This window comes from Schistocerca gregaria, chromosome 4, assembly GCF_023897955.1.
Source record: "Schistocerca gregaria isolate iqSchGreg1 chromosome 4, iqSchGreg1.2, whole genome shotgun sequence".
In the NCBI taxonomy this organism is placed as follows: Eukaryota; Metazoa; Arthropoda; class Insecta; order Orthoptera; family Acrididae; genus Schistocerca; species Schistocerca gregaria.
In genome coordinates this window covers 186,723,371-186,733,025 of record NC_064923.1, presented here as the reverse complement: position 1 = coordinate 186,733,025, position 9,655 = coordinate 186,723,371, and positions in this window count along the sequence as shown.

The following is a 9,655-nucleotide window of genomic DNA, read 5'->3' as shown; positions in this document are numbered from 1 at the left end:
TTAAATTCATTTTTTTGTGTGAGTATTCCAACATGTGGCCACTTCCTATTGGCATTCACAACAAATGGTGGTTTCTTGTATTCCTCCCAGTCACATCAAGAGTTTTCCATAAACTGTTTCAAGTAATTTGTACGTCTCGTTTGAACATCTGCAATGCACTGATCTTGTTTTCGGCAGCAGACTATGTTCTTCCATCGTGACAACTGTTTCCGCCAAATTATCCAGTTTGGTTTTTGACTACAACGGTTCCATTGTAACCAACGTACTTCTTGCATAAAGACCGTCAGAGAAACGAAAATAGTTCAGATGTTCTACTGACACATATACAAGATGTTCCTATTAATCTTGACCACCCTAAATAACGTTCTGTCCACAAGAGTATTGCTCATCAGTGTGGGATCCGTTGCAGATCGGGTTGACGGAGGAGATAGAGAAGATCGAAAGAAGTGCGGCGCGTTTCGTCGCAGGGTTATTTGGTAACCATGATAGCGTTACGGAGACGTTTAACAAACTCAAGTGGCAAACTCTGCAAGAGAGGCGCTCTGCATCGCGGTGTAGCTTGCTCGCCAGGTTTCGAGAGGGTGCGTTTCTGGACGAGGTATCGAATATATTGCTTTCCCCTACTTATACCTCCAGAGGAGATCACGAATGTAAAATTAGAGAGATTAGAGCGCGCACGGAGGCTTTCAGACAGTCGTTCTTCCCGCGAACCATACGAGACTGGAACAGGAAAGAGAGGTAATGACTGGCACGTAAAGTGCCCTCCGCCACACACCGTTGGCTGGCTTGCGGAGTACAAATGTAGATGTAGATGAAGAAAAATTATGAAAATTAACAAATAGGGGAGAGTGCTGTACCTGGAGGGTAGTGCACGCAGGAACACTCGATGTTTCGTAGTCTGTGTTTCAGTCTAATGATCGATATTAGAATCACATGAAGAAATGCCACTAGAGACCACAATAAACCATTTGCGACATTTTACACTGTTTCTATTTTGAAGCATAACATAGTATTTTGCAGCATTTGTAAATATTGCAAGTCATACATATTTAAGTGTTGCGTAATACATTTAAGCTATTTGGAGAATCTTGTTAATACTGCAGATACAGAGTTTTGTCGAGAACTAAATTATGTACATATTTTAAAACTAGTTACATAACGTGTGGACCTTTAAGCCGTACTTCATCACTTATGCTCCATTTTGTACGTTGAAATAGAGCAGCTGCTCTACCATGGAAATGAACTGAGTTTCCTCGGTTTTTAAAATAGAAATTTATGTTAGTTGGAGATAGCTTTTGTTTAAAAATATTTTTAACCTATAACTAGTTTTTAATGATTTTCTTCCCAACTTCTCTTCCATTATTACTTCGTAGTAGGGTAATAATGCAACAGAAAGCCGGCCGCGGTGGTCTCGCGGTTCTAGGCGCTCAGTCCGGAACCGCGCGACTGCTAGAGTCGCAGGTTCGAATCCTGCCTCGGGCATGGATGTGTGTGATGTCCTTAGGTTAGTTAGGTTTAATTAGTTCTAAGTTCTAGGCGACTAATGACCACAGATGTTAAGTCGCATAGTGCTCAGAGCCATTTTTTTGCAACAGAAACTGTTAAATACAGTACTGACAGGATTTTGTCAACTGCAACAATTTTAAATCAGTTCCCAGGCAGATGACCACATTGTAGTTTGGAACAGTTTTTCACATTTGGCAGAACCTCGTATCTCTGCAATAATTTCCGAAAAAGACTGCAGAAGGCATAAAATTAATGCTATCATATCTAAACTGGATAACGAAATTTTTTAAACTTCTATTGCAGGGCTGGCTGGTAGCGAAAGTCTCCAAACTTCTCCAGGGCGCAATAAGCTCAAATAAATGTTTTGCTGCCTAGGGCCACTGACCAGCGTGACTGCCTTTATTATATTTTTGTTAGTAATGCAGATATCGAGGATATAAAATGTAGACTGGCAATGTCAAGAGAAGCGTTTCTGAGGAAGAGAAATCTGTTAACATCGAGTATAGATTTAAGTGTAAGGAAGTCATTTCTGAAAGTATTTGTATGGAGTGTAGCCATGTATGGACGTGTAACATGGACTATAAATAATTTGGACAAGAAGAGAATAGAAGCTTTCGAAATGTGGTGCTACAGAAGAATGCTGAACATTAGATGGGGAGATCACATAACTAAGGAGGAGATATTGAATAGAATTGGGGAGAAGAGACGTTTGTGGTACAACTTGACCAGAAGAAGGGATCGGTTGGTAGGACATGTTCTGATCTATCAACGGATCACCAATTTAGTATTGGAGGGCAGCGTGGAGGGTAAAAAACGTAGAGGGAGACCAAGGGATGAATACACTAAGCTGATTCAGAGGGATGTAGGTTGCAGTAAGTATTTCGAGATGAAGAGGCTTGCACAGGATAGGGTAGCATGGAGAGTTGAATCAAATCAGTCTCAGGACTGAAGACCACAACAACAAAATGAAGATTGCTACAGCAGTACATCGTTTTTTAAATAGCACTATTTATTTTATTGAGAAACCAACTTCCTTTACTGAAGACTTATTCACGTAAACAGGATAGTCTTAAATGAGTAACACGAAATGGACTAAGGTACCTCCAGTTATTACCCTTAGTCGGTTGCGTTAAACTTTGCCAACGTTCCATTTCCTTCTGAACAGAAGCGTATGGAAATATTTGGGGGAATCAACGGAACCATGTTTGGTAATGTGTATGAAATTTATTGCTCAACAAGTGGATCGTTACAGGTGGACAAAAGAATACGAGGGAAATTATTTTAAACTGCCTGTAAGGCATGCCTTTATCCTATATAAAAGTGGGGAACAAATGAACCTGTGGATGGTGCAAGTCGAAAAATACTGTAACTTACTATTTTGTTACATAAAAGACATTTCGAGGCTAGCAAGTATTATTCTTACTGTTTATAAACGTTCAGTTGAGGTATGGTAGTGTTGTTTGTGTTATTTTCATTCGAAAGAGTAGTCGGGTGCACATTTAGATGTTCACAATTCAAACCAATCTCGAGTATCATCCCCAAAGTAGAGAAACAGAACATAAAATTCGTTAAGTATTGCAAACAATTAAAATTACCATTTGGCATGTATGCAGATTTTTGATACTTGCTGCAACCGACTGTTAGTGATTAAATTCGTTACTGCAAGGCATATAGCACTACTTTATATGTGAATTATAGTTACAGCGAAGGATATTAAGAGTTTCAGCTGAAGCTGACTACATGGAAAGGTTTCGAATAAGGCTGTATTGGCTTGCTGTGAACATAAAAAATTACTTGTTGCAAAATGAGCTAATGATTGTAAGCATCTAAGGATCACTTCAAGCAAACTGATTTGCGACACAGGAATCATTACCATTTTGGAGGTGGATACTGAGGAGCCGCATATGAAAGGTGTAATACAAATTATATACCTAGCTTTACTGTAACTCTTGTGTTTCGCAGCCTGGACTTTGGGTATCCAGAAAGAACACTCCAACCACTATGCCCAGAGAAAATGGTACCGCCGCCAGGAATCAACAGTCTGTTGCGTCCGACTACCTGAGTAATGAAAAGTCAGATTTACGAAAAGATACGAGGGCGCTGGACAGCTCAGTCGGCATCCATCCGTGAAAGCGGGAACGTCTCTGCGCGTCTGGCTTTTCGATATTCGAATTTGAAATGTGCGCTGGAATCGAATATCCCGCCAGTTGTGAGGTGTGGTCTGGGATACGGTTTTTGTTGGCAAAAACATAAATTCTATAGAAATTTACCGTGAACTGCGCGAAGTGTACGGAAACAACATAATGAGTGAATGTTCAAACGGGAATGGTGTATTCGGTTTAAAAATGGCCGAACCAATGTTCATGATGAAGAGAAGAGTAGACGGCCGAGCATTGCGATTGACGATCTTCTCGCTAAAGTTGATGAAACAATTCCTGAAAATCGTCGCTTCACAATAACGGGGCTTTCGCTTTCTTTTCCACAAGGTTCACGGTCTTTGTTGTTTGAAATTGTCACTCAAAAGCTAGACTACCACAAATTTTGTGCACGATGAGAGACCAAAATGGGCATCGTTGAAATTTTTGGAGGCCTACCACAAACGTGGTGATTTATTCCTGTATCGAGTCGTAGCCGGTGACGAAACTTGGGTGGAACCCGTCAATTGTGAGACAAAATTACAGTCCATTGAGTGGGGCATACAAGGTCACCCCCAAAAACCAAGAAAATGTTTGCAAATCTTGTCAGCAACGAAGTTGATGGCGACAATGTTTTGAGATTCGCAACGTGTGCTTCTTATTGATTTTCTCGAACGCACAGCAACCATAAATTCTACCCGGTACTGTCAAACCTTGCACAGCCTTAGAAGAGCAGTTCAAAAGAGACGCCGAGGAAAGCTGACGTCCAAAATTTTGTTTTTGCACGGCCATGCCCGACCTCACACGGCAAACCGCACTAAAGAACTCTTTAATTCATTCAAATGAGAAATTTTTCCTCATCCGCCCTACAGCCTCGATCTTGCACCAAGCGACTTCCACTTGTTTCCCAAGATGAAGAACTGGCTTACAACGCAGCGCTTTGATGACGACTCAGAACTCACTGGCTGAAGTCTCAGGTGGTAGAATTTTACGACGAAGATACTTCAAACCTTGTCCACCGCTACGATAAATGCCTCAATGTGTTTGGTGACTATGTGGAAAAGTAGTATGTCAGTCGCTCTTTGAGATGTACACTCCTGGAAATTGAAATAAGAACACCGTGAATTCTTTGTCCCAGGAAGGGGAAACTTTATTGAGACATTTCTGGGGTCAGATACATCACATGATCACACTGACAGAAACACAGGCACATAGACACAGGCAACAGAGCATGCACAATGTCGGCAATAGTACAGTGTATATCCACATTTCGCAGCAATGCAGGCTGCTATTCTCCCATGGAGACGATCGTAGAGATGCTGGATGTAGTCCTGTGGAACGGCTTGCCATGCCATTTCCACCTGGCTCCTCAGTTGGACCAGCGTTCGTGCTGGACGTGCAGACCGCGTGAGACGACGCTTCATCCAGTCCCAAACATGCTCAATGGGGGACAGATCCGGAGATCTTGGTGGCCAGGGTAGTTGACTTACACCTTCTAGAGCACGTTGGGTGGCAGGGGATACATGCGGACGTGCATTGTCCTGTTGGAACAGCAAGTTCCCTTGCCGGTCTAGGAATGGTAGAACGATGGGTTCGATGACGGTTTGGATGTACCGTGCACTATTCAGTGTCCCCTCGACGATCACCAGAGGTATACGGCCAGTGTAGGAGATCGCTCCCCACACCATGATACCGGGTGTTGGCCCTGTGTGCCTCGGTCGTATGCAGTCCTGATTGTGGCGCTCACCTGCACGGCGCCAAACACGCATACGAGCATCATTGGCACCAAGGCAGAAGCGACTCTCATCGCTGAAGACGACACGACTCCATTCGTCCCTCCATTCACGCCTGTCGCGACACCACTGGAGACGGGCTGCACCATGTTGGGGCGTGAGCGGAAGACGGCCTAACGGTGTGCGGGACCGTAGCCCAGCTTCATGGAGACGGTTGCGAATGATCCTCGCCGATACCCCAGGAGCAACAGTGTCCCTAATTTGCTGGGAAGTGGCGGTGCGGTCCCCTACGGCACTGCGTAGGATCCTCCGGTCTTGGCGTGCATCCGTGCGTCGCTGCGGTCCGGTCCCAGGTCGACGGGCACGTGCACCTTCCGCCGACCACTGACGACAACATCGATGTACTGTAGAGACCTCACGCCCCACGTGTTGAGCAATTCGGCGGTACGTCCACCCGGCCTCCCGCATGCCCACTATACGCCCTCGCTCAAAGTCCGTCAACTGCACATACGGTTCACGTCCACGCTGTCGCGGCATGCTACCAGTGTTAAAGACTGCGATGGAGCTCCGTATGCCACGGCAAACTGGCTGACACTGACGGCGGCGGTGCACAAATGCTGCGTAGCTAGCGCCATTCGACGGCCAACACCGCGGTTCCTGGTGTGTCCGCTGTGCCGTGCGTGTGATCATTGCTTGTACAGCCCTCTCGCAGTGTCCGGAGCAAGTATGGTGGGTCTGACACACCGGTGTCAATGTGTTCTTTTTTCCATTTCCAGGAGTGTATATAATAAAATATATTTTTTGTACTCAGTTTTCTTTTAATGCCAAAACGTTCCCTACTTTCTGAATAGCCCTCGTACTTAAAATCGAGATATGATGACTGTCATGTGATAGTGCGAAACGTATTACGTAAAAGATGAAAAAACAGAATTAAGCTAAAGTAAATTATGGGACTTCCCTACATTCATTCGATAGCGCTTTTTCATGGACTACTCTCATAGCTGGACGCTTGCAAGCCTAAAATGTTGTTCGAGAGATACACACAAACTTCTCTTCCTTAGACGCAGCTAGTCTGAACAGATGAAGTAACAGGATGTCGTGGCAGCTGAGCTGTGAGGACAGATGTCGATTCTAACTGCAACAACTTATCTCACTTTCTGTTCAGCATTAGCTATAGGGCGTGTTATGGTTTCAATTAAGCATATAGGTGTAACCATCCTCACTTTCCTGGACCTAGAGAAGGTTGTCAAAGCACCACGGGACCTCATATTTTTTGCCCTCCAGGAACATCAGTATCGGAATAACTAATGCCACCGTCTCTTGAAACTTCATCCATAGCTGATTAGAACACTAAAATAATTTTACACTGTGGTGTTCAGAAGTAATTTATTGATTCGTTCCGGACTTTGTCTATCATCAGGAATATCAAAATAAGGATACAATCTTCTTACAGAGTACTGAGTCATTCAGCCATCGGTACCAGAACTTGAGCCATCTGCTCGTTCTCCCTTTTTGTTCATCATAAAAAATTGCACGGTCACCAGAGTTCCTCCGAAATTTGTAGGTCACGTTAGACCCCGCGGTTTGTTGATGATGATCGACTGACTACTGGAGACACAAGCGTCCTTTGAGTGCTGAAGATGAACAAGAAGAATGATCGTTGAATATTGTTATTCCGTTAGTTTTAAACTCTGCAAATCTGGTTTTCGTTTCTAGATGCACAATGTGGAGACAGCTTCATTGAAACAAAGTGTTATCATCATAGAAAGCAGATCTATACGCTGATAGAGATCGGTAAACGATTTTTGGTGTATCTTCTAATGTAATAAATTTTCTTGGATTATCTTTTTATGAGATTTCTCCATTACATGGTCGCTTCTGAATGGTAGTTACGGTAAATGAAAAGATCTTTTATTCCTTGTATTCACATTCAGATTTTTTCCATATTCTGTGCCTAAAGTACACTCCTGGAAATTGAAATAAGAACACCGTGAATTCATTGTCCCAGAAAGGGGAAACTTTATTGACACATTCCTGGGGTCAGATACATCACATGATCACACTGACAGAACCACAGGCACATAGACACAGGCAACAGAGCAAGCACAATGTCGGCACTAGTACAGTGTATATCCACCTTTCGCAGCAATGCAGGCTGCTACTCTCCCATGGAGACGATCGTAGAGATGCTGGATGTAGTCCTGTGGAACGGCTTGCCATGCCATTTCCACCTGGCGCCTCAGTTGGAACAGCGTTCGTGCTGGACGTGCAGACCGCGTGAGACGACGCTTCATCCAGTCCCAAACATGCTCAATGGGGGACAGATCCGGAGATCTTGCTGGCCAGGGTAGTTGAATTACACCTTCTGGAGCACGTTGGGTGGCACGGGATACATGCGGACGTGCATTGTCCTGTTGGAACAGCAAGTTCCCTTGCCGGTCTAGGAATGGTAGAACGATGGGTTCGATGACGGTTTGGATGTACCGTGCACTATTCAGTGTCCCCTCGACGATCACCAGAGGTGTACGGCCAGTGTAGGAGATCGCTCCCCACACCATGATGCCGGGTGTTGGTCCTGATTGTGGCGCTCACCTGCACGGCACCAAACACGCATACGAGCATCATTGGCACCAAGGCAGAAGCGACTCTCATCGCTGAAGACGACACGTCTCCATTCGTCCCTCCATTCACGCCTGTCGCGGCACCACTGGAGGCGGGCTGCACGATGTTGGGGCGTGAGCGGAAGACGGCCTAACGGTAGGCACTGCGTAGGATCCTACGGTCTTGGCGTGCATCCGTGCGTCGCTGCGGTCTGGTCCCAGGTCGACGGGCACGTGCGCTTTCCGCCGACCACTGGCGACAACATCGATGTACTGTTGAGACCTCACGCCCCACGTGTTGAGCAATTCGGCGGTACGTCCACCCGGCCTCCCGCATGCCCACTATACGCCCTCGCTCAAAGTCCGTCAACTGCACATACGGTTCACGTCCACGCTGTCGCGGCATGCTACCAGTGTTAAAGACTTCGATGGAGCTCCGTATGCCACGGCAAACTGGCTGACACTGACGGCGGCGGTGCACAAGTGCTGCACAGCTAGCGCCATTCGACGGCCAACACCGCGGTTCCTGGTGTGTCCGCTGTGCCGTGCGTGTGATCATTGCTTGTACAGCCCTCTCGCAGTGTCCGGAGCAAGTATGGTGGGTCTGACACACCGGTGTCAATGTGTTCTTTTTCCCATTTCCAGGAGTGTAATTTGTAAACCTTCATCGCACATCTGCAATGAACTGTTCTTTTTTTTTCAAGAGCAGATTATACTTTTCCACCGTGCTAGATCTGGTATTCTCATTACATCAAAACCGTCCACAGCGAGTCATGCAAAATCAGGGAGTATTTTTAATGTGGTACAACGTTAGAGACTACTCACTTAAAGTTATGGAATATAAGATCGATCTCTTTTTCATTATAACATGCCGAAAATCTATTCATTACAACTGCATTTCCTTGTCAACAGTGAAAACCATCTACGATGGCATACTTAAAAAGTTGCAGTTGTTCTATGTCTGTAATGAGCTATCATTTTACAGTTGCAGTTTTCATCAAAGAAGATGAAGTCACATAATGGACTGGATTCAGATGTAGTTTTTAAGATAGAGTACGAGGTAATGTTTATCACACTGAGCAAAAGAGGTACATCAGTCAGAATGATCTTCTAACCCCTTGTGTTCAGTTGAACACCGTACGTTTCGTGCTCTTTGGGATTCTAATTCTTTGATTGTTTGCATGGACAACTCTGCCACATAATTGTTGCAGAAGTTACTGTTGCAGCGGCTAAGAATGCTGTACACAATATGACATTTTAAAGCACTTCATGAGCTCTACCATGACAGTTGAACGTTCCATGGATCACTGCTCCAAAAGTGCCGAGAACAATAGTGTAATGGTATCCCTAGTGCGGTTCCAAGCTGTCGCGGGTGCAGATGGTCAACACATTGGGCCACGTTTGTAACCTGGAACATAAGAGTGATACGCAGTTAACAAATTGTACCCTATCATATGGAAATACGTTTCTTTCAATTTTTTATTCGTCAATGTATTCAGCAGGTCCCCACGAATGTTTCCAGGAAGTTTCATTCTTCTACAATCTCTCACTTTTATGCTGGCCCTCGTAAGTGGTGATAGTTTAATTGTAACCGCCATGTACAGTCGTGCTCAAAAGTATCCGAACCAACTGAAATGCATTTCGCCTGATTCTAATGCAACCCACATAAGGCATCTGTCTA